General features: G+C 36.5%; 2 protein-coding genes across 2 annotated transcripts in view; both read left to right on the forward strand.

The window, feature by feature from the left end:
• LOC141550417 (small integral membrane protein 10-like protein 3) overlaps positions 1-20,522 on the forward strand; it is a 177,845-nt gene that overhangs the window by 139,268 nt on the left and 18,055 nt on the right. The window lies entirely within an intron of this gene.
• The window catches only part of CYTH3 (cytohesin 3), a 135,118-nt gene that overhangs the window by 60,711 nt on the left and 53,885 nt on the right, over positions 1-20,522 (forward strand). The window lies entirely within an intron of this gene.

A 20,522-nucleotide genomic window follows, 5' to 3' on the forward strand; every position in this document is an offset into this window, starting at 1 on the left:
TGCTGCTTCTGTTTGAAATCTCTCCATAATAAGCACAGCCTATGGTAACCCTAAAGCTTGACTGGAGATATTTAAAAAACTTAGTCAAGGACACCAGACATTTCTCAATAGTATCTAGGTTTTGAAAGAAAATAAATTGAGCATGAGAGCTTAGGGAGTCATTCCATTCTAGAAGTATTTGGTCCCTATTTTGGAACAATCCCCTATTTGTGTAAAATGTCCTTTACCATCATTATTACAAGGCTCAGATTTGCCATATTTAAAAAAAATACCTTTTTTTCTTTTGTATTTTTATAAAATACTGAAGAAGCTGGAGCTATTAAAGCCTTGGCAATAACTCAGAACTGCTTTGTTTGGTATTAGGGAAACCCTTACTACTTTCAATACACATTTAGTAATCAACTTTTGTATACCTGTTTTCAATTTTTGTTTCAACAAACAATTTGAAAAATGAATGTCTCATCTGAAAAGATGACAGAATATTTCCATATATAAGATTGATCTGATCTTATAATCTGATTATATCTAAATGGAAAGTAATAGCTTTTGATGGAACATTTTGACAGGAAAAGTCTTCCATGTCTATTTGGCTTCAACTCACATTGTTGGGTCTTATGCCACTGTCTATCTCAGACTAAGTTGTGGGCTCCAAAGTTGAGATCATTGTCACCATTATCATAGTCAGCTACCTGTTCACTCTACATATTGAATAACATTTGGAAACATTTGTTTTCCTTAATGAATTCATAAATGGTTTAAAACTTTCAAAGGGTAATGTGACAAATTGAAATAAGCCAGATAGAACAACTTAAATAAAGCAAATAACATGTTATGTACATAGGTACAAATGAGGACTTTATAGAGTTAAAGATTCTGAATACATAGGGCAGGTAGGTAGTGCAGTGGATAGAGCACCAATCTCAGACACTTATTTAACACTTCCTACCTACCTGTGTGACCCTGGGCAGGTCACCTAACCTTACTTGCCTCAGCAAAAAAAAAAAAAAGATTCTGAATAGATTTAGATGTTAAATATATTATATTTTTACCACAAGTACAGTTGGGAGATCACTTCCAAGTCTAGTGGGACTTCTCATATCTCACTTCCTAGGTTTCTTTCCTAATATAAACTTGATGTTGTTCTTTTTATCTATGAATAGTGTTTTTCTTTCTTTTGAACTACTCCTGAGTAGTCCTGCTACCTAGAAGGGAAAGATATTTTACTTTCTGGGCATGAAAGGTTTTTTCAAAGGTTTATTTCAAGACCATTTTGTACTGATTTGCAAGTTGCTTAATTTACTATTCTGTTATGACACCTATCTTCAAACTTGGTCCATTTCTTTTATGGGAGAAAAAAAACCCTACTTCTCCAAGGCCATACAAAAAATCAAGGCAAGTAAAATTCTTTGTTCTAGCATCAACTTTATGTCTAAGCAAATATCCTACAGAGCAATGAGCAATCACTTTTTTAAAGAGAAAGTTCCAAGATTGATCTATATCAATTTTAAATTAGTTTTTATCAGATTTGATAATTATTTTTAACCAAGAAGTCCTATGCAATTTTACACATCCTGTGGATTAGATTAGAAGGACACAGTGATTCTTATAGGTTTCATTTACCTGAGGAACTAGAAAGTAATCCTTGCTAGATGAAAACATGTGTATCTCCATTTTGACTTGATTTTGTTAATTTAGGGTGTGCTCCTTTTGCTTAGATTGTGAGTCTACTGCTGGGCTCTGGGTGTGCACTTTCATGTATTGTGTTAGAGAATTGGAACCCCTTCCTGTACTGGTTACCTAGAGGGGAATTCCAGGGCCTGAAAAATATGCTTCCCTTGGAAATTATAACTGTTTATATGATTTTTGAAAAGCCAAATGGGTGTTGGTTATTTTTTAATTTGTTAATTTAGTAGTAAAAGATAAAAAGGTCTTTTTTTTTTTTAATAAGGGTGCATTACATAGAAGATTAAGTTGGAATTTTTTTTTAATTAAGTGGAATTGGAGATGAATAGGTTCTTTGAAAGGCAGTAAAGCCTTTAAATTATTTTTTGTTCTTGACCAAAAGCAGGACTTTATAGAATTTTGAATTTGAAATTTGACACTGTTGACCACCCTTACCTCCTAGATATTCTCTGTATGTTTTCTTGATGCTACTCTTTCCTGGTGTACCTCCAACCTATATGACTGCTCCTTTTTAGACTCCTTTGCTGGCTCCTCATCTACATCAGGCCCCTAATTGTAAGTGTTCCCAAGGCTCTATACTGGGTCCTCTTTTCTTCTTCCTAGTAATCTCATCAGCTCCCTATCTATCACTCCTACAGAAGACTTCCAAATTTTCATATCCAGCTCTAGTCTCTCCCTTAAGCTTCAATCTTGGATCATCTATTGCCTATTCCCAGAGACATCTTAAACTCAATCTGTATAAAACTGAATTGTTATATTTCACATCTCCAAACCTTCCCATCTTCCAAACTTCTCTATTTCTGTCAGAGGTGCTACTATCCTTCAGGTGCCTCAAGTTTATAATATTAGTATTATCTTTAATCTTTACTCTCCGTCATCCCAGATTCCCATTTTGTTGTCCAGTTTTGCTGTTTTCACCTCCATAAAATATCTCTCATCTGACCCTTTCACATACATAGGTATCATCTTAGCTTAGAACTCATCATCTCTTAGCTCAATTATTGCAACAGCCTAATTGGCCTCCCTGCTTCAAATCTCTCTCAATGCCAAGTGTATCCTACACTTTCTTGCCAAAATAATTTTACTCAAGTGCAGATCTGCCCCAGTAACTGCTCTCCACCAACTCCAGTAGCTTCTTATTACCTCTAGTATTAGATATAAGCTTCTTTGTTTAGCTGTTAAAGCCCTACTCATTCTGCCCTCAGTCTATCTTTCCAGCCTCAATAGATATTACTGTCACTTGCACTCAAACTGGTCTTCTCCATGTTCCTCATTCATAACACTCCATCTCCCATATCTGCCCTTGCATAGGAATGCATTCCCTCCTTATCTCTACTTTAAAGAATTCCTCTTTCTTTAAGATGAAACTAATGTATCATTTTCTGCATTTTTTTGACAGCCTTTTTCCACACTGTTACTGTAACTATTTTAATACAGACACACTCTTTCCAATTTCTTAACTGTCTCTTGTACATTTCTAACTGGATGTCCCATAAACATCTTAAATTCAACACATCCAAAACTGAAGTCATTCTTTTCCTCCATCAATACCCTTCCAAACTTTCCTATTATTCTCGAGGGCACCCATCATCCTTGAACTCACCCAGACTCGAAACCTAGGTATTATTCTCAACTCCTCATTTACTCACACCCTACCATATCCAGTTTATTGCTAAAGGCTATCAACTTTACTGCTAATATTTCTCACATATACCCCTTTTTTCTCCTTTGACACTGTCACTCTCTTGTTATAGGTTCTCATCATACCTGGACTATACCTGGAATAGTCTCCTTATTAATCTTCTTGACACAAAGTTCTTCCTCCTCCAATCCATTCTCCACTCAAAGGACCTTCCTAAAGTGAAGGGCCATCATGTCACCTTCCTGTCCAATATGTTGCAGTGCTTTCCTATCACTTCCAGGTTAAAGTATAAAATCTTCAGTTTGACTTTCAAAATCCTCTCTCAAACAGGAGGGCAGATTGGGGAAATGGGTAGTCAGAAGCACAATTTTGAGGAGGGACAGGGTGAAAGGAAAGAGGAATAGAATAAACAGAATAAATAGAATAAACAAGGTAGGGGAAAGGGAAATTACATTACAAGAGTAATTGTGAAAAAAAAGCTGAAGCAAATTTTTCTATTAAAGATCTCATTTCTTGGGACAGCTAAGTGGTGCAGTGGATAGAGCACCAGCTTTGAAGGCAGGAGGACCTGAGTTCAAATCCAGCCTTAGACAGTTAGCACTTCCTAGCCGTGTGACCCTGGGGAAGTCACTTAACCCCAGTTGCCTCAGCAAAAAATAAAAAATATCTCATTTCTCAAACATATAAAAAACTGAGTCAGATTTATAAAAATAAGAGCCATTTTCCTAATTGATAAGTGATCAAAAGTTAAGAACAGTTTTCAGATGAAGTACTCATAGCTATATGAAAATAAAAGCTCTAACTCATAATTGAAGAAATACAAATTAAAACAATTCTGAAGTACTACAAAATACCTATTAGATTGCCTAATAGAATAGAAAAGGAAAATAACAAATGATGGAGGGGATGTAGGAAAATTGAAACATCAATCAATGCATTGTTGGTAGAGTTGTGAACTGATTCATTCATTCTATAGAGTAATTTGGAACTATGCTCAAAATGCATCCCTTTGGTTTACCAATATTACTACTTAGGTAAATATTACTACTCCAGGTCTATATTTCAAAAGAGTTAAAAAACAAAAATGAAAAGGACTTATATGTACAAAACACATAGCCAATCTTTTCTGGGAACAAAGAATTGGAAATTGAGGGTTCTGAGAATTCTTAAATTCTTCAGCAGCCAATCTTATGATTTCCTACATTAATTTTTTTCTTTGTTTCTGACCACTTGTTTCTAAGGAAAAATTTCTAATAGTCGTTGTAATAAACTATTTTGCCTTTACTATGTATTTTTAAACTTGAATTATTTAAACATTTTTATCACATTGAAATGTTTTATTATATTTAGGGTGATAATTCCTAAGATGATAATCATATATACCGGCTGTATTAATTTTTTTTAACAATTACTAATTGGTCCAAGCCTGTTGATATATTATCTATTAGTAATAATTTCACATCTATATCTGTATCTATAAGCCTTGATGGTATTTGATTTAATTTTGCTAGTTTATATGATGCTTTAGTGGATAATCCTATTCCATTACTCATATACATTACACATATCCATACTTTAACATCTTGTGTGGTTCTTGTTCATATGTTTCGATAAATCTTCAATATGAGATATATCTAGAATTTAGTACAATATCTGGCACATAATAGCCATATAAGAAGTGCTTTGACAACTTGATGGCTTGTTATTGACTTGTCTAGTATGTTAAAAGCTTTTCTTTTTTTTAAACATTTAATGGGGGCAGCTATGTGGTGCAGTGGATAGAGCACCAGCTTTGAATTCAGGAGGACCCGAGTTCAGATCTAGTCTCAGACACTTAACACTTCCTAGCTGTGTGACCCTGGGCAAGTCACTTAACCCCAGCCTCAAAAAAAAAAAAAAAAAACATTTAATGGATACTACTGTGCTAGGTAATGAAGTGAAATAAAATGTTTTATTTAAACTCTCAAGCAGGCTTATACCCTAGAGCAGGGGCCCCTAAACTACGGCCTGCAGGCCAGATGGGCCTACTGAGGATGTTTATGCAGCCTGCTTGGTTATGGCAAATGGGCTGAGGGGTGGAGACAGTGTGTTTTTGTTTTTACTTTAGTCCGGCCCTTCAACAGTGAGGGACAGTGAACTGGCCCCCTATTTGAAAAGTTTGAGGACCACTGCCTTAGAGTCAGGCAGATTGTACTTGATTAATTGGTCCTATTGGATACTTACATAGTAACAAAAATAAAAGAGGGCTTTTAAAGTATTGGGTAGATCCTTTATGGAAGATTTATGGGGAAAATATGGACAGGAATTTCACGGAATAAAAAGATCTGTAGAGGTTTCATTCTATCTTGGTAGAAGACTTTCCCATATCACTGACATCATAGTTCTATCAAAGTATTAAAATGTAACTTAATTCTATTAAGAGTGATAGATATATATATAGATATATATGTATCTCTCTCTCTCTATATATATATCTATCACTCTTAAAAGAATTAAGTTACATATATATATATATATATATATATATATATATATATATATATATATATGGCAATTTCTTGAACTGAACAAAGTAGGACTAAGCCCAGTATCAAGGTTAATTGACACTTATCAGAAGCTTATTAATTTTGTCTGTTAGACCATTTACCTTTTATTAGTAGTTTCACATACAATATTCTTTTTATGTTCTTCTTTGTATATAGAAAATTTCAGATTTGTTGGTGTTTGTCAGGATCAGAATAACAAACTAAAAATTGTGGCTGTTTCTTTTTTTCTTTCTTTCTTTCTTTCTTTCTTTCTTTTTTTTTTTTTTTAAGGATTCTGAAGTCCTTTGCTAAGTTCTCAAATTTTGGTGGTATTCAATTTTGCTGACAAGGAAATTAAGGAATTGTCTCTTACATTTGCACAGTAAAGCATATATACCAAAGTGGAAGTTTTATTGTGGCTAGATGATGGTTGACTACATCACCCAAACAGGAAGAAAAGCAATTGTGGGTTGGCATGTTGGTTATCAAGAACTTATTTATAAATCTGATTCAAAAGTATGATTTCGTGCTTGTCATTTCTTAAAACAATAATCTTCTATCACAATCATGTCTCATAACTTGTTCATCCATCCCCCAGTTGATGGCATTTTTTCTTCAATTTCCAGTTCTTTGCACCACTAAAAGAAGTGCTATAAATGTTTTTGTACATTGGTCCTCTATCTTTTGATTTCTTTGGGATCTAGGCCCTTTGCTGGATCAAAGGATATGCACAGCTTTACAGTCTTTTGGGCATAGTTACAAATTATTATTCAGAATGGTTATACCCATTCACAACTTTGCTAACAGTGTATTAGTGTCCTCCTCTACCCCTCAGTTGTTTTGTTTATTTTTTCCCCCATATCTCTTCTAGCATTTGTCATTTTCCTTTTCTACCATGTTAAGCAATCTGATAGGTTATTATATTATTTGATGAACAGTTCTAATGGATGTGACTCTTTCTAACAATGAGATGACTGATGCCGTTCCAATGATCTTGTGATGAAGAGAGCCATTTCAACCCAGAGCAAGGATTGTGGGAACTGAATGTGGATCACAGCATAACATTCTCACTCTTTTTGTTGTTGTTTGCTTGCATTTTATTTTCTTACTTATTTACTTTATTTTTTTAAATCTGATTTCTCTTGTGCAACAAGAGAATTGTATAAATATGTTTATACATATTGGTTTTAACATATATTTTAACATGTTTAACATATATTGAATTGCTTGCCATCTAGGGGAGGGGGGGTGGGGAAAGAGGAAAAAATCTGAAACATGAAGCTATGCAAGGGTCAATGTTGTCAAATTATCTGTGCATATGTTTTGAAAATAAAAAGCTTTATTAAAAAAATTAAGTTAGAGAAATAAAACTTAAATTAGAAAACTGAAACCCACAAGGACATCAAAGAATAATCAAGAGTGGGGATTATCTTCTCCAAAAAGAATGTAAGCTCCTTGGGGGCAGAGACTGTCTTTTGTAATGGGGGTGGTGGCCTGAGTGTTGAAAAGAATCTTTTATTCTTTGTCCTTAACTTTCCACTGTTATCTTTGCCTTTCTTGAATGTAAGCTCCTTGGGTACAGGTACTGGTTATGTTATAAGAGGTGGAAATTCACATTGTGTAACTTCTGTAGCATCCAAGTAATGGGGAATCAGGAGAGGGATTTGTGCTTCTGGATAGGAAATACTATGCTGCCTGTGGAGTTTCCAAAAAGAAAAAAAAAGGCCATCTAAACAGAAAATTTGATCTTCAAACAGAACTGAAGAGAAATATAGAAAGATAAACAGGAAAGAAAAAACCGCCCTTTTTTTTTAAAAATAGCTTTTTATTTAAGATATATGCATGGGTAATTTTTCAGCATTGACAATTGCAAAATCTTTTGTTCCATTTTTTCCCCTTCTTCCTCCACCCCTCCCCCAGATGGCAGGTTGACCAATACATGTTAAATGTTAAAGGTATAAATTAAATACAATATACGTATACATGTCCAAACAGTTATTTTGCTGTACAAAAAGAATTGGACTTTGAAATAGTGTACAATTAACCTGTGAAGGAAATAAAAAATGCAGGCGGACAAAAATAGAGGGATTGGGAATTCTATGTAGTGGTTCATAGCCATCTCCCAGAGTTCTTTCGCTGGGTGTAGCTGGTTCAGTTCATTACTGCTCTATTGGAACTGATTTGGTTCATCTCATTGTTGAAGAGGGCCACTTCCATCAGAATTGATCATCATATAGTATTGTTGTTGAAGTATATAATGATCTCCTGGTCCTGCTCATTTAACTCAGCATCAATTTATGTAAATCTCTCCAGGCCTTTCTGAAATCATCCTGTTGGTCATTTCTTAGAGAACAATAATATTCCATAATATTCATATACCACAATTTATACAGCCATTCTCCAATTGATGGGCATCTACTCTGTTTCCAGTTTCTGACCTCTGCAAAGACAGCTACCACTTTCTTGCACATATAGGTCTCTTTCCCTTCTTTAAAATCTCTTTGGGATATAAGCCCAGTAGTAACACTGCTGGATCAAAACAGTTTGATAATTTTTTGAACATAGTTCCAAATTGCTCTCCAGAATGGCTGGATGTATTCACAATTCCCCCAACAATGTATCAGTGTCCCAGTTTTCCCACATCCCTTCCAATATTCCGCATTCTAGCCAATCTGACAGGTATGTAATGGTATCTCAGTTGTCTTAATTTGCATTTCTCTGATTAATAATGACTTAGAGTATTGCTGGAACTCTGTCATCCCAGAAATCAGCCGGAGTCAGTTTCACCAAAATCTTTATTTTGTGATTTTGTGATTGCCGTCAGGAGATTAGATTTACCAATCTCCACACCACCTTCCTCTTTCCCCACCGCAGGAGAATGCCTCAATCTCCTCCTCCTACTCCACCCACATAAGTCACTTCCCCTTCTTTGTCCCACCAAACAAGTCAGCACAGAATAGTTGGGGAGGGTCAACCTTCAAACATTTTAATAGAGAATTGTCCAATTGGCAATTAGTCTCACATGCTCCATTATCCAAATGCATTTGTTCAGTTCTAGCCCTTTACATCTCCCTCTTTCTTTTGTTTTAGAACACAGGTGGTCACGCCATCCCTCCTTTTCAGGAGGGGAGATGAAAGCACTAAAAAAGAGATAATCACACCCTCCCTGACATCTCAGGAAGGGAGATGAAAAGCACCAAAGGGAAGTGGGGATTGCTAGCAGGTTTCTGGGTTGAAGGGTCTTATTAGAGACAAGTATGCACAAACCCATCAGCATGGGAGGTATTACACAAGCACATAGCAATAACCCAGAGGCCATTAGTGATGACTCTCCCCACAGTCAGTGCAGGCTCAGTGAGGTGTAACAACATGAATTGTACATGCAAGTAGTGATATAACAAACAATATAAATCAACATGGTTTTGTAAAAGATTTCCAGAAGTCCTGGAAGGAGGGTATGTAAACATCAGTCACACTTACACCTTCTTCAGCAACCAATAGATAGTCCAAAACCAATCTATTGTCCATTGCTTCACATATTAGGTTATCCAGTGATCCCCACGAGTTTTTAAAGTCCTGCAAGAGTCTTTTTATGTGTTAGGAAATCCAATGATTCTTACAGGTTTTGAAGTCCTGCAATAGTCTTATGATGCCTCAAAGAATCCAATGATTCCTGAGGATTTTCAAGTCCAACAATTTTTGATGTCCATGAGTCAAACGCCATAACTGCCAGGTTCTTTCAGTGGTGGGCAGAGTCAGCAACGGAACCACCCGATGTTTCTTGGGTCTTCTCCTTCGTTTCAAGGGTCTGCTTTGTCTCTCTTCGATGGACAAGGTGAATACGGCTCATTGGCACCCATCTGATTCCTTCTCCGTCTGTGGAAATACAAACAAACCCTCTCCCCCAAACAGTTAACTTATCTGGTCCCTTCCATTCACCACTTTCTGGGTTTCTCCACATGACCTGGTGATTGTCTAAAGACAGTGGAGCTGCTTGCACTGGACACTGCCCTTCTGGTGGGTTATAAAACTTGTCTGCCGGAGCCAGTGCATCTTTGTCAAAAATTAAAAAATTAATGCTATAGAGAACTAAATTTAGAAGTTCTCTTGGGTTACCTGTAGCTCCCCCTTTCTGTTGTTTTTGGAGGAGTGTCTTAATATCTCTGTTTCTTCTCTCCACTATTGCCTGCCCTTGAGGATTAAAACAATACAAAAATTGCCAGTGGTATATAAAATCTAATACTGTGCACAAAAGTGCGCAAAATGTTTAGACGTATATGCAGGTCCATTGTCTGTTTTTATTGCTTGTGGCACACCCATGATTGCAAATGCTTGTATAAGGAATTCAGTGACTACTTGGGCTGTCTCTTTTGCTGCTGGCATTGCAAAAGTGAATCCTGAAAAGATGTCTACCACGACATGGATAAAAGATAGACTACCAAAAGATTTATAATGGGTCACATCCATTTGACAAATTTCATTAGGTCTCAAACCACGAGGATTCTTCCCTGGAGGGAATGTAAGAGCATGGAAAGGAAGGCAGGCTGTATAGGCTTTTACTATGCTCCTAGCTTCTTCTCTTGTAATTCCAAATTGTAAATGTAAAGCTTGGGCAGCCTGATGATATTTAGAATGAGATTCTTGGGCTTCTTGAAATAAAGGAGTATTGGCCAACATGGTTAGAAGGCTATCTGCCTTTGAAGTACCATCAAAAATAGGACCTGGAAGTCCACTATGGGAGTGGACATGCAAAATATAAATCTTACCTGGATGCTTTCTCACTTGCTCTTGAAGTTCCTTGAAGAGCTGATATATATTGGAGGCTACAAATTTTATTTGGGCTGTGGCAATTCTTTGTACCACACCTACTGAATAGACCGAATCACATATTATATTTATGTCTCCTGGATAATAAGCAAGAGCTAGAATGATTGCATACAATTCATTCTGATGAGTGGACTGAAAAGGAGTTCTGATTACCCTCTTTATAGTTAAGTTACAAGAATATATAGTACAAATATTATGTTTGGATGCATCTGTAAGATAGTTGGTCCTTTAAGAGGAACTTTAGAAACCTTTTCTTCAAGAATCCATTGCCAATTACTTAACAGTCTGGTTATCTTTAGTGGAGACCCGTGTGTAAAATTTGGAGCCATGGCTAATAAAATTTGCCACTCTGGGATAGTTTCACAGCACACATTAACTTGTGCATTAGTGTAAAAGGTGTATATCTTGTCAGGTCTTATCCCAGATAATTGTACTGCTCGTTTAATGGCCTTTAATAAAATTCTAGCCACAAGCACTGGGTAAGGAGTAAGGCTTTGTTCTGGTTGTGCTGGGAGGTTCACCCACTCTATCACACTGTCTCCTAGATGAAGGGCTGCTGTGGGTGTCTCTTGTGTAGCAAAAACTGATATTTCCAAGGGTTTTTGAGTGACTCTTTCAGCCACATTGGATAAAGCCAGTTCAACTTGTCTCAAAGCCTCTTGAGCTTCTTTTGTAAGCTGGCGTGGTGAATTTAAAGCACTGTCTCCCCTTAAAATGTCAAATTTAATAAAGAAATCTCATATGGCCCGGGATGCAATGAGAGACCCTGGCCTTTTTAAGTTTTTTTTTTTTTTTAAGTTGATGTCTTCAACAAGTCTCAGTTTGACTGAAACCACATCTATTCAGTGATTCAAGGCTAGGTAGCATGGGATGCAAAGAATCTTCTCTTTCACTTAGAATATACTTTGATCCAACAATGTCTCTTACTAGACCTGTATCCCAAAGAGATATTAAAGGAAGGAAAGGGACCCACATGTGCAAAAATGTTTGTGGCAGCCCTTTTCCTAGTGGCAAGAAACTGGAAATTACGTGGAAGTCCATCAGTTGGAGAATGGCTGAATAAGTTGTGGCATATGAATGCTATGGAATACTATTGTTCTATAAGAAATGATGGATGTTCTATAAAAAGGATGATTTAAGAGAGGCCTGAAGAGACTTATACGAACTGATACTAAGTGAAGTGAGCAGAACCAGAAGATCATTGTATATGGCAGCAAAATTGGATCAGGAGTGATTTAGAGAATTCTTTCATATAACTAGAAATCGTTTTAATTTCTGTATTTTTCTTGAATTTTTTTTGGGGGGCAGGGAGATCTATGTTTTCTTTCACAGCATGACTATTATGGAAATGCTTTGTATGACTGCACATATGCAACCTATATTGAATTGCTTGCATTCTTAATGGGAGGGAATGGGAAGGAGAGAAGGGAAAGAAGCCAGAACTCAAAATTTTAAAAATGAATGTTAAAAATTATTTTTACAAGTAACTGAGGGAAAATAGAATACTAAATAAACTAGAGAGTTAAAGCAAGCACTAAATAAAGATATTTTTAAAAGAGCAAATAAATAAAAATTTAAAAACCAAATAAGAATTGTAGAGGAAAAAATGGCAAAAGTAATGAGAACTACAAAGAAAGTGAGGAAAAGAGAATTTGCCATTTGGTAAAAGAATTACAAAAAATTACTGAAGAAAATGATGCTTTAAAAATAAGAGTTTTTCACATGGAAGATAATAATTCTATGACACATCAAGAAACTCTAAAACAGACTCAAAAAAAAGGAAAATATCTAACAAGAAAAATAAATGGTCTAGAGAATAGATTGAGAAGAGATAGTTTAAGAATCATTGGTCTGTTTGAAAATCATGAACAAAAAAAGAGCCTAGACTTCATATATCAAGAAATCATAAAGACTACTGCCAAGTTATCTTAGAACCTGAAAGCTAAACTAAAACATTACACATTCCCCCCGGACACTCTATAAAGGAGTGTCCTCAACTACAATAGATATTTATTATATACAAATTTGTGAAAATAATGGCCTTAAATATATAATTCACTTATTATGAAGCACGTATATAGAGAATGTGTGTGGTCAAGGTAATTCACAACTCCTAGTACATCAGGACTTCAGAATCTAGTTTCCCCTGAGTCTAGAATCTGTGCTGGATGGGTTGGTCAGCTGGGCTCCTAGGATCTTTTCCTCTCCACAACATGACTATTAGTTGTCAGGACTAGTTTCATTTTGGAGTCTCTAGCCCTCTTTTCTGTTAGAGATTCTGATTCTCACAGTAGCCAATAGATTAGGATGCATCTCTGTTTCCAAGTCTGTCTGGAGTGTGTCTCTGTTCCCACAGTTATGTCTAGAACTTTCTTGAACTGATTTTGCAACTGTTGTTTAAAGGGTCTCTTTTGGGGCAAGTAGCAATGCTACTAGATTCCACTGATTAGGCAGGGAAATAGAGAAGGAATATCCTTTTTCTAGTCTTCCGAGAGGTAAAGATGCATTCTTCCCTGACTACTAGCTCTTGCCTCTACTGACTCCAATTCTGGAACTATATTAACTCACTCTTGAGCTTAACTAGTCAAATTTCCTGGAAGGACATTGCCAATCAACTCTTGCTTCTTATTCCTTTACTTCTTTTTGGCTCTACCAGAGAGAGTTGATCATACTTTGTAAATTTTTGTTACTGCTATTGTATGTTACCAACTGAACTGGGGAACCAAATTTGTCCATTTTACTATGATTCTGTATAGAATTTTGAATTCTTTAAGGGATTTTGCCTGTTACTGATCACTTACAATATTTAGGAATAACTCAGACATAGCTAAGTTAGAAGTATCACCTCAGTTATTTATACTTTGTATCAAAAAGGTGCAGAGATTTACATTTTTTTCTGAGATTTCTTTTTAAAATAGCTTATTTTTCCAAATATATGCAAAGATATGTCTCAGCATTCATTTGCAAAACTTTGTGTCCCCAATTTTTCTTCCTCTTGCCCATCACAAGGCAGCAACTAATCCAATATAGGTTAAACATGTATAATTCTTCTAAACATATTTTCATATTCATCATGCTGTACAAGAAAAATCAGATCAAAAGGGAAAAAAAATGAGAAAACAACAACAACAAAAAGATGAAAATACTATGTTTTGATCCATATTCAGTCTTCTTAGTTCTCTCTCTGGATGCAGATGGCTCTTTCCATCACACTTCTATTGGAAATGCCTTGAATCACCTCATTATTGGAAAGAGCCACATCCATAAGAATTGATCATCATATAATTTTGCTGCCATATACAATGATCTTCTGGTTCTGCTCACTTCACTTAGTATCAGTTCGTATAAGTCTCTTCAGGCCTCTCTTAAATCATCCTTTTTATAGAACATCCATCATTTCTTATAGAACAATAGTATTCCATAGCATTCATATGCCACAACTTATTCAGCCATTCTCCAACTGATGGACTTCCACGTAATTTCCAGTTTCTTGCCACTAGGAAAAGGGCTGCCACAAACATTTTTGCACATGTGGGTCCCTTTCCTTCCTTTAATATCTCTTTGGGATACAGGTCTAGTAAGAGACATTGTTGGATCAAAGTATATTCTAAGTGAAAGAGAAGATTCTTTGCATCCCATGCTACCTAGCCTTGAATCACTGAATAGATGTGGTTTCAGTCAAACTGAGACTTGTTGAAGACATCAACTTAAAAAAAAAAAAAACTTAAAAAGGCCAGGGTCTCTCATTGCATCCCGGGCCATATGAGATTTCTTTATTAAATTTGCTTGGATGGAATAGAGCATGATTTTCCATGAATGACAAAATGATCTAACTCAATGGCTCTTATCTTTCTGACTTGATCCATTTTTTTTTTTTTAAAAGAGAAAGCATTGAAAAGACAGAAGGATTTCAATAGGCCTAGTTGGTGGAAAGTTTTATGATATAAGAGGTAGCATTAACTGAAATATAGGAGATGTTGGGAGGAAAATGACAGATGTTAATAGTCTAGTTTGGCTAGCATATAATAATGATTTAAATTTATATAACACTCTAAAGTTTGCAAAGCACCATACTCTCAACAACTCTATGAGATTAGTAACATAAACATTGTTATTTCTATTTTAAAGATAAGTAAGCTGATACTTTGGGATATTAATTTGCCCATGAGTTAACAAGTATGTGAATTAGGTTTCAAACTAAAGTCTTCCAACTGAGATTAGCATTGTAACTGTGCCACAAAGGGTAGTTTGGGGAGATAAGAACTTCATTTAATCAGTAATCATTTATTAAGCATTTACTTTGAGCCAAACACTATTCTGAGTATCAAAAGAGGCAAAAGATAGTCACTGACCTCAAAGAATTTAAAATTTAAAGGAGACAACATACAAATATATAGAGAGCAAGTTCTATAAAGGATAAATAGGAAATAGTTAAGAGAGAAGGCACTATTAAGAGCAGTTGGATATTAGAAGGTGGGATTTTATTTGGGATTTAAGGGAAGTCAGGGATGTCAGTAGTCCGAACAGAGAATGTTCCAGGCCTGGGGAAATCAGAGAAAATACCTGGAGCTAAGTGATGGAGTAGCTTGTTTGTGGAACTGCGAAGAAGCCAGTGTTACTGTACTGAAGAATGCGTGTTAGGGAGTAAGGTGTAAGAAAACTGGAAAGGTAGGAAGGGACTAGATTATGAAGGGATTTTAATGCCAAACACTGAGTCTTGTATTTGTTCCTAAATGCAGTAGAAAAACCATTGTAATTTATTGAGTAGGGGAGTGACATGAGCAGACCTGCATTTTAGGAAAATCAATTTAGTTCCTGAATGGAGGATGGAGTGAAATGGGGAGAGACTTGAGGCAGACTATTGCAGTAATACAGGTGTGAGGTAATGAGGGGCTGCACCAGAGAGGTGACAGTGTCAGATAAGTAAAGTTGTTTATTTCTTGTATAAAGGTGAAACCAACAAAATTTGTTAACAGTTAGCTTGGATTTGGGATAGGTTATAATTTTGAGGAACTGGAAGGTTGGTGTTCTCCTCTAATAGGAGAAGGGAAGAGGTAGGGGAGGTTTTGGTGGAGGTTGGGGGAGAGAGAGGAGGAAGGAAAGATAATGAATTCTGTTTTAGACATATTCAATTTAAGATATCAATTAGACATCCTGTTTGAGATATTTGAAAGGTATTTGGAAATTTGAGTTAAAAGTCTTTGATGAGTCACAGTTCTCAAATAATACACAAAAGTTTGAGATATCTATATTATAATAGGCATGAAAAAGAGGAAATAAAATGAAGAATACATTAAATTTCATCTTCTTTTTTTTGATAATGGATATCTATGAACATGATGTATAATTTGTCAGGAAATTCATACAAAAAGTCTCTTGTTTCAACATTTATAATCTAAATATGAAAGATTTTTTATTAAGCCTGTTGATTTTTTAAGTGATAAAAACAAGATTTAAAAACATGAAATTTATTTATTTCCATGAATAAATAAGAAAATAGAAAAGTAACTAAAGCTTTATGTTTAGTAAGTTATCAGATTACCAAAAAATAGGGAAGCTCATGCTATTGCAGGAAAATTTATCTTATTTTTTGTGATCATCAAATGTACGGACATGATTCCATTAAGAAATTAGAGATGATATTTTCTTCTGACAGTATATTATATGGGTACATGATATATCTGATGATGTTCAATCAGTTATTGTAGAAAGCCTTCAAAAAAGTGACATTTATGCTTTGTAGTTATGAGATGTATATCATATTATTAAATTAGATGAGCCCTTGTCAGGGATATTTCCACTTTTGGTGTCCATTCTAATTCACCTAACTGTCAGCTTTGAGTCCAAAAAGCTACAGCATGGATAATGGCCATAATCCCAGCAAATCAATTTTACTAGAAAGGCTAACCCAGGTTGAGAATAACAGAGGAGGGGGCAGCTAAGGGGGGGCAGTGGATAGAGTACCAGCCCTGAATTCAGGAGGACCCAGGTTCAAATCTGGTCTCAGACACTTAACACTTCCTAGCTGTGTGACCCTGGGCAAGTCATTTAACCCCAGCCTCAGGAAAAAAACAAATAAACAAACAAACAAACAAAAAAAGAGAATAATGGAGGAGTTTTAGAAGTTTGGTGGAATGGATGGATGAGAACAATTTTTCCCCAATGGCCACTAAAGCAGCTAAAGCAGGCACTGTGGCACAAAGTGCAGTGGCATCTTCTACTCTCTGCCATCTTGGCTCCTCCCCATCCAACTATTCTGGAGAACAGTTTGGAACTATCCCCAAAGGTCTGTTAGACTGTGCATACCCTTTGATTCAGCATTGTTTCTACTGGGATTATATCCCAAATAGATCTTAAAGAGGGAAAGGGACCCCCACATGTGCTAAAATGTTTGTGGCAGCCCTTTTTGTAGTGGCAAGAAACTGGAAACTGAGAGGATTCTCATCAATTGGAGAATGGCTGAATAAATTGGTATATGAATGTTATGGAATATTATTGTTCTATGATTTTAGAGAGGCCTGGAGAGTTACATGAACTGATGTTAAGTGAAGTGAATAGAACCAAGAGAACATTGTACACAGAAATAATGTGAGATTATGTGATGATCAATTTATGATGGACTTGGCTTTTTTCATCAGTGAGGTGATTCAGGTTAGTTCCAATAGAACTGTGATGGAGAGAGCCATTTGCATCCAGAAAAAGGACCATGGGGACTGAATGTGGACCACAACATTGTATTTTCACTTTTTTGGTTGTTGTTTGCCTGCTTTTTTTTCTTTCCCATTTGCTTTTTCCCTTTTGATCAGATTTTTCTTATGCAGCATGGCAAATATGGAACTATCTTTATACATGTCTTTCTGAACTCTTTCTGGCTTCCCTCAGAATCAATACTAGATCAAGGTTCTAAACAGATTTTGGAGTTACAGAACCTACAAGTATTTAGAATGTAACAAATTTTCAGCAGAAGATATTTTGGAAGAACTTCAGGAAGAACTTCTCTCAAATGGGAAGTGAAGGAGGTTGCAGTCCATATTTAATCTATATTGTATTACTTGCTGTCTAGGGAGAGAGTAAGAGGAAAGGAGGGAAAAAATTTGCAAGACAAGATTTTGTAAGGCTAAATGCTGAAAACTATCTTTGTATATATTTTGAAAATTAAAAGTTATTATGAAAATTTTTTTTAAAAATCTAATCCAGCCAACAAGCGTGTATGCCTCCCCAAAGGAGTAAATCACAGATTCAAGACAATGTGATTGCCACTTTCAGGAAAGTGCCATGCCACCATCATCAATATGTATTCTTCCATTATCATGAACCCCAATGAGATCAAAGAAAAATTTTATAGAGACCTGTAAGGGCCCTTTAAATGGGCGGACACAGTGCATCGGGATTGAGGCCCAGAAATTTCTGTGGATATTAGGACTGCCCTTGGGCGGGATCCTGGCCATATTGAGATAGCTTCGTAATGGGTGACTCTCTCGCTGATTGGCTGTGTGTGTGACCTCACAGGCCCTATATAAGCCCACTGCAGGCAGCAACTGGCCTCTTTAATCTCCTGCTGTTCACCCTGGCTCCCCAGCTGGGTGGCCAAGCCATGATGGGTAGCCAAAAGAGGTAAGGGTTTTGGTAGTGAACACATGGGTCTTCTGACCAGGTGTTCACCAGGGAACCAACAAGTCAGGGCATCAGTTAGGGCATTATGTGAGTAGGTATAATAAAGGCTTTTAAGATTACATGTGGTTGTTCTTGAGTGCGCTACCGGTTACTAAGCTATAGATTCAAGAGATTGTGGCCAGAGACCTTAGAAGGCCTCAGAGGAGGCGAGCCGGGTAGAGCTCACACTGCAAAGGACAGTGGTCAAAGGTACTCTGGTGGGTCCAGGACAGACTAGTAATTGTAACTGCCAGGAGAGCACGTTACAAATGGCGCTCAACGTGGACGCATCAGGAATTATCAGGTTTTGAAAATATTTAATATTCAGAATTAAGATTCTGAAAGATCCGGTAGAAACGCCACTTAAGAGGGAAGACAGAGAAGCAATATGGACCCAGGTAACTCTGGGATCAGGCTCAAGGACACAGCTGAACATAATGCTTATTATATAAAGAGGTTAAAGAGCCAGATGGAAGATCTTTTAACAAAGATCACCACTGAAGAACAGCAGGAAGCTTGTAATCAAGCTCCACAAAGGCTATCCCCACACCCAGTAAATAGAGCTAGGAGAGGGAGCAACCTAGAGCTAATGCGATTGTATGACAGTAGAGAGTATAAAATGCCACAGCAAGAGTTGCTGGAATTGCAGGTTAAACTACAGATGGAGATAGAGAAAGAAGAAAAAGCTAGGTTACTACAGACAGAACAGGAAGAGTTCAAACCAGTGGCTGAAACTAAGGAAGGAAATAAAGGAACCACATGGACTAAAGTTGTAGAAATTCTTCTTAGCATTTTGTTGGTTTACCTCCTGCATTGTTGTTTTAAGGAATTTATCCATTACTCTTCCATTGAGAAGAAGTTTAGTTCTTTTTATGTGCAAAGCTCAGGTTTGATTTGGAATCAGCCTTTGGGGGATTTTCCAATTCTTCTTCCCTCTGCCTCACCTTCTTGGGCCAAGGGAGAAGGGTGAGGAGGAAAAGGAAGGGCGATAATACTATCAGCACTGCCCATTAATCCATTCAAAACTCCTGTGTCTTCATTTCAAAGGACAGGAGTAGGCTTTATGCCCCAAGGCAAAAAGGAATTGTGGGGTATTGAGTATAATCAGAAAAGTTTTAAAAATACAGTTCAGTTAATTTCTAAGAAACCTTACAGGGACAAGACCTTGCAGTTAGAGAGAGTGGAGTTTTATACTTGTAAAACTGCTAGGATCGTCTTTGGAGAGTTGAAACTCCTCTTTTCTTACCTTGTGGATTTTCCACTTCCACAGGTGAGCTTGATTTCCCAACCCCCTACGGGTACTTATAAAACAGTGTTTATGTTTAGAATGGGTTGGAAAATTGCTGTTTTAATCACTAGAATAAATAGACAGTGTGTGATCTTTGACCCAGGAGGAAAATATCAGATTTATTGATTCACACTACTGAAGTACAATTCGGTATCAGAAATTCAAACTTTGATTTTTAGGCAAAAGAATTCAGGGATATAGCCGAGTGTTCTAGTAAAGTCATTACTGCACAGACTATCCCCAAGATCTTCTCTTCTAAACAAGAGAAGGGAATTTTGGGATATGTGATTGCTTACAATTTTTAAATTTTGATTTTACATTTTTAAACACTTTTGATTTTACATCTTCAAAGTATTTTGATTTTACATTTTAAAGTTATTTTGGTTTTATATTTTTAATCTATTTTGGTTTTACATTTTTAAATTCTTTGCCTTTTACCTTAGCAATGCACTTCGGGCATACACAGAAAGTGCAGCTAAGTGACAGACTGACTTTTGTCTGACTTTTGATCTTTTTGACAACAACTTTGTTTCCACTGTGATGTGGAAAGGCCTGGATAGCATTTGGAAAGGCCCAAGTTGGGCCCCAAGTACATTCCTTCCTAGGTGCAGATCCAGCAGTAGAGTTCATCCCCACCAGAGACATTTGTAACCTGGGGATCCAAGAGAAGGACCAGACAACAGTCCAGAGAGACCAGCCAGATGTCAGCAGCCCTTCAGACGCTGATGGCAGCAATGTCCCTCCTGACCATGACACCAGAGACACCAGACACAGTTCCAGTGTTGCAGCTGAAATGGACTGTTTTGGGTGATACGCAATATAAAGACTGTAAATGGACAATGGGCCTGCTTGCTTCTCCCGTGGCCACTTGCCATATGGTGGCCTGGGAAGAGGCTTTGCCCTA

The sequence above is a fragment of the Sminthopsis crassicaudata genome, chromosome 1, assembly GCF_048593235.1.
Source record: "Sminthopsis crassicaudata isolate SCR6 chromosome 1, ASM4859323v1, whole genome shotgun sequence".
NCBI lineage: Eukaryota > Metazoa > Chordata > Mammalia > Dasyuromorphia > Dasyuridae > Sminthopsis > Sminthopsis crassicaudata.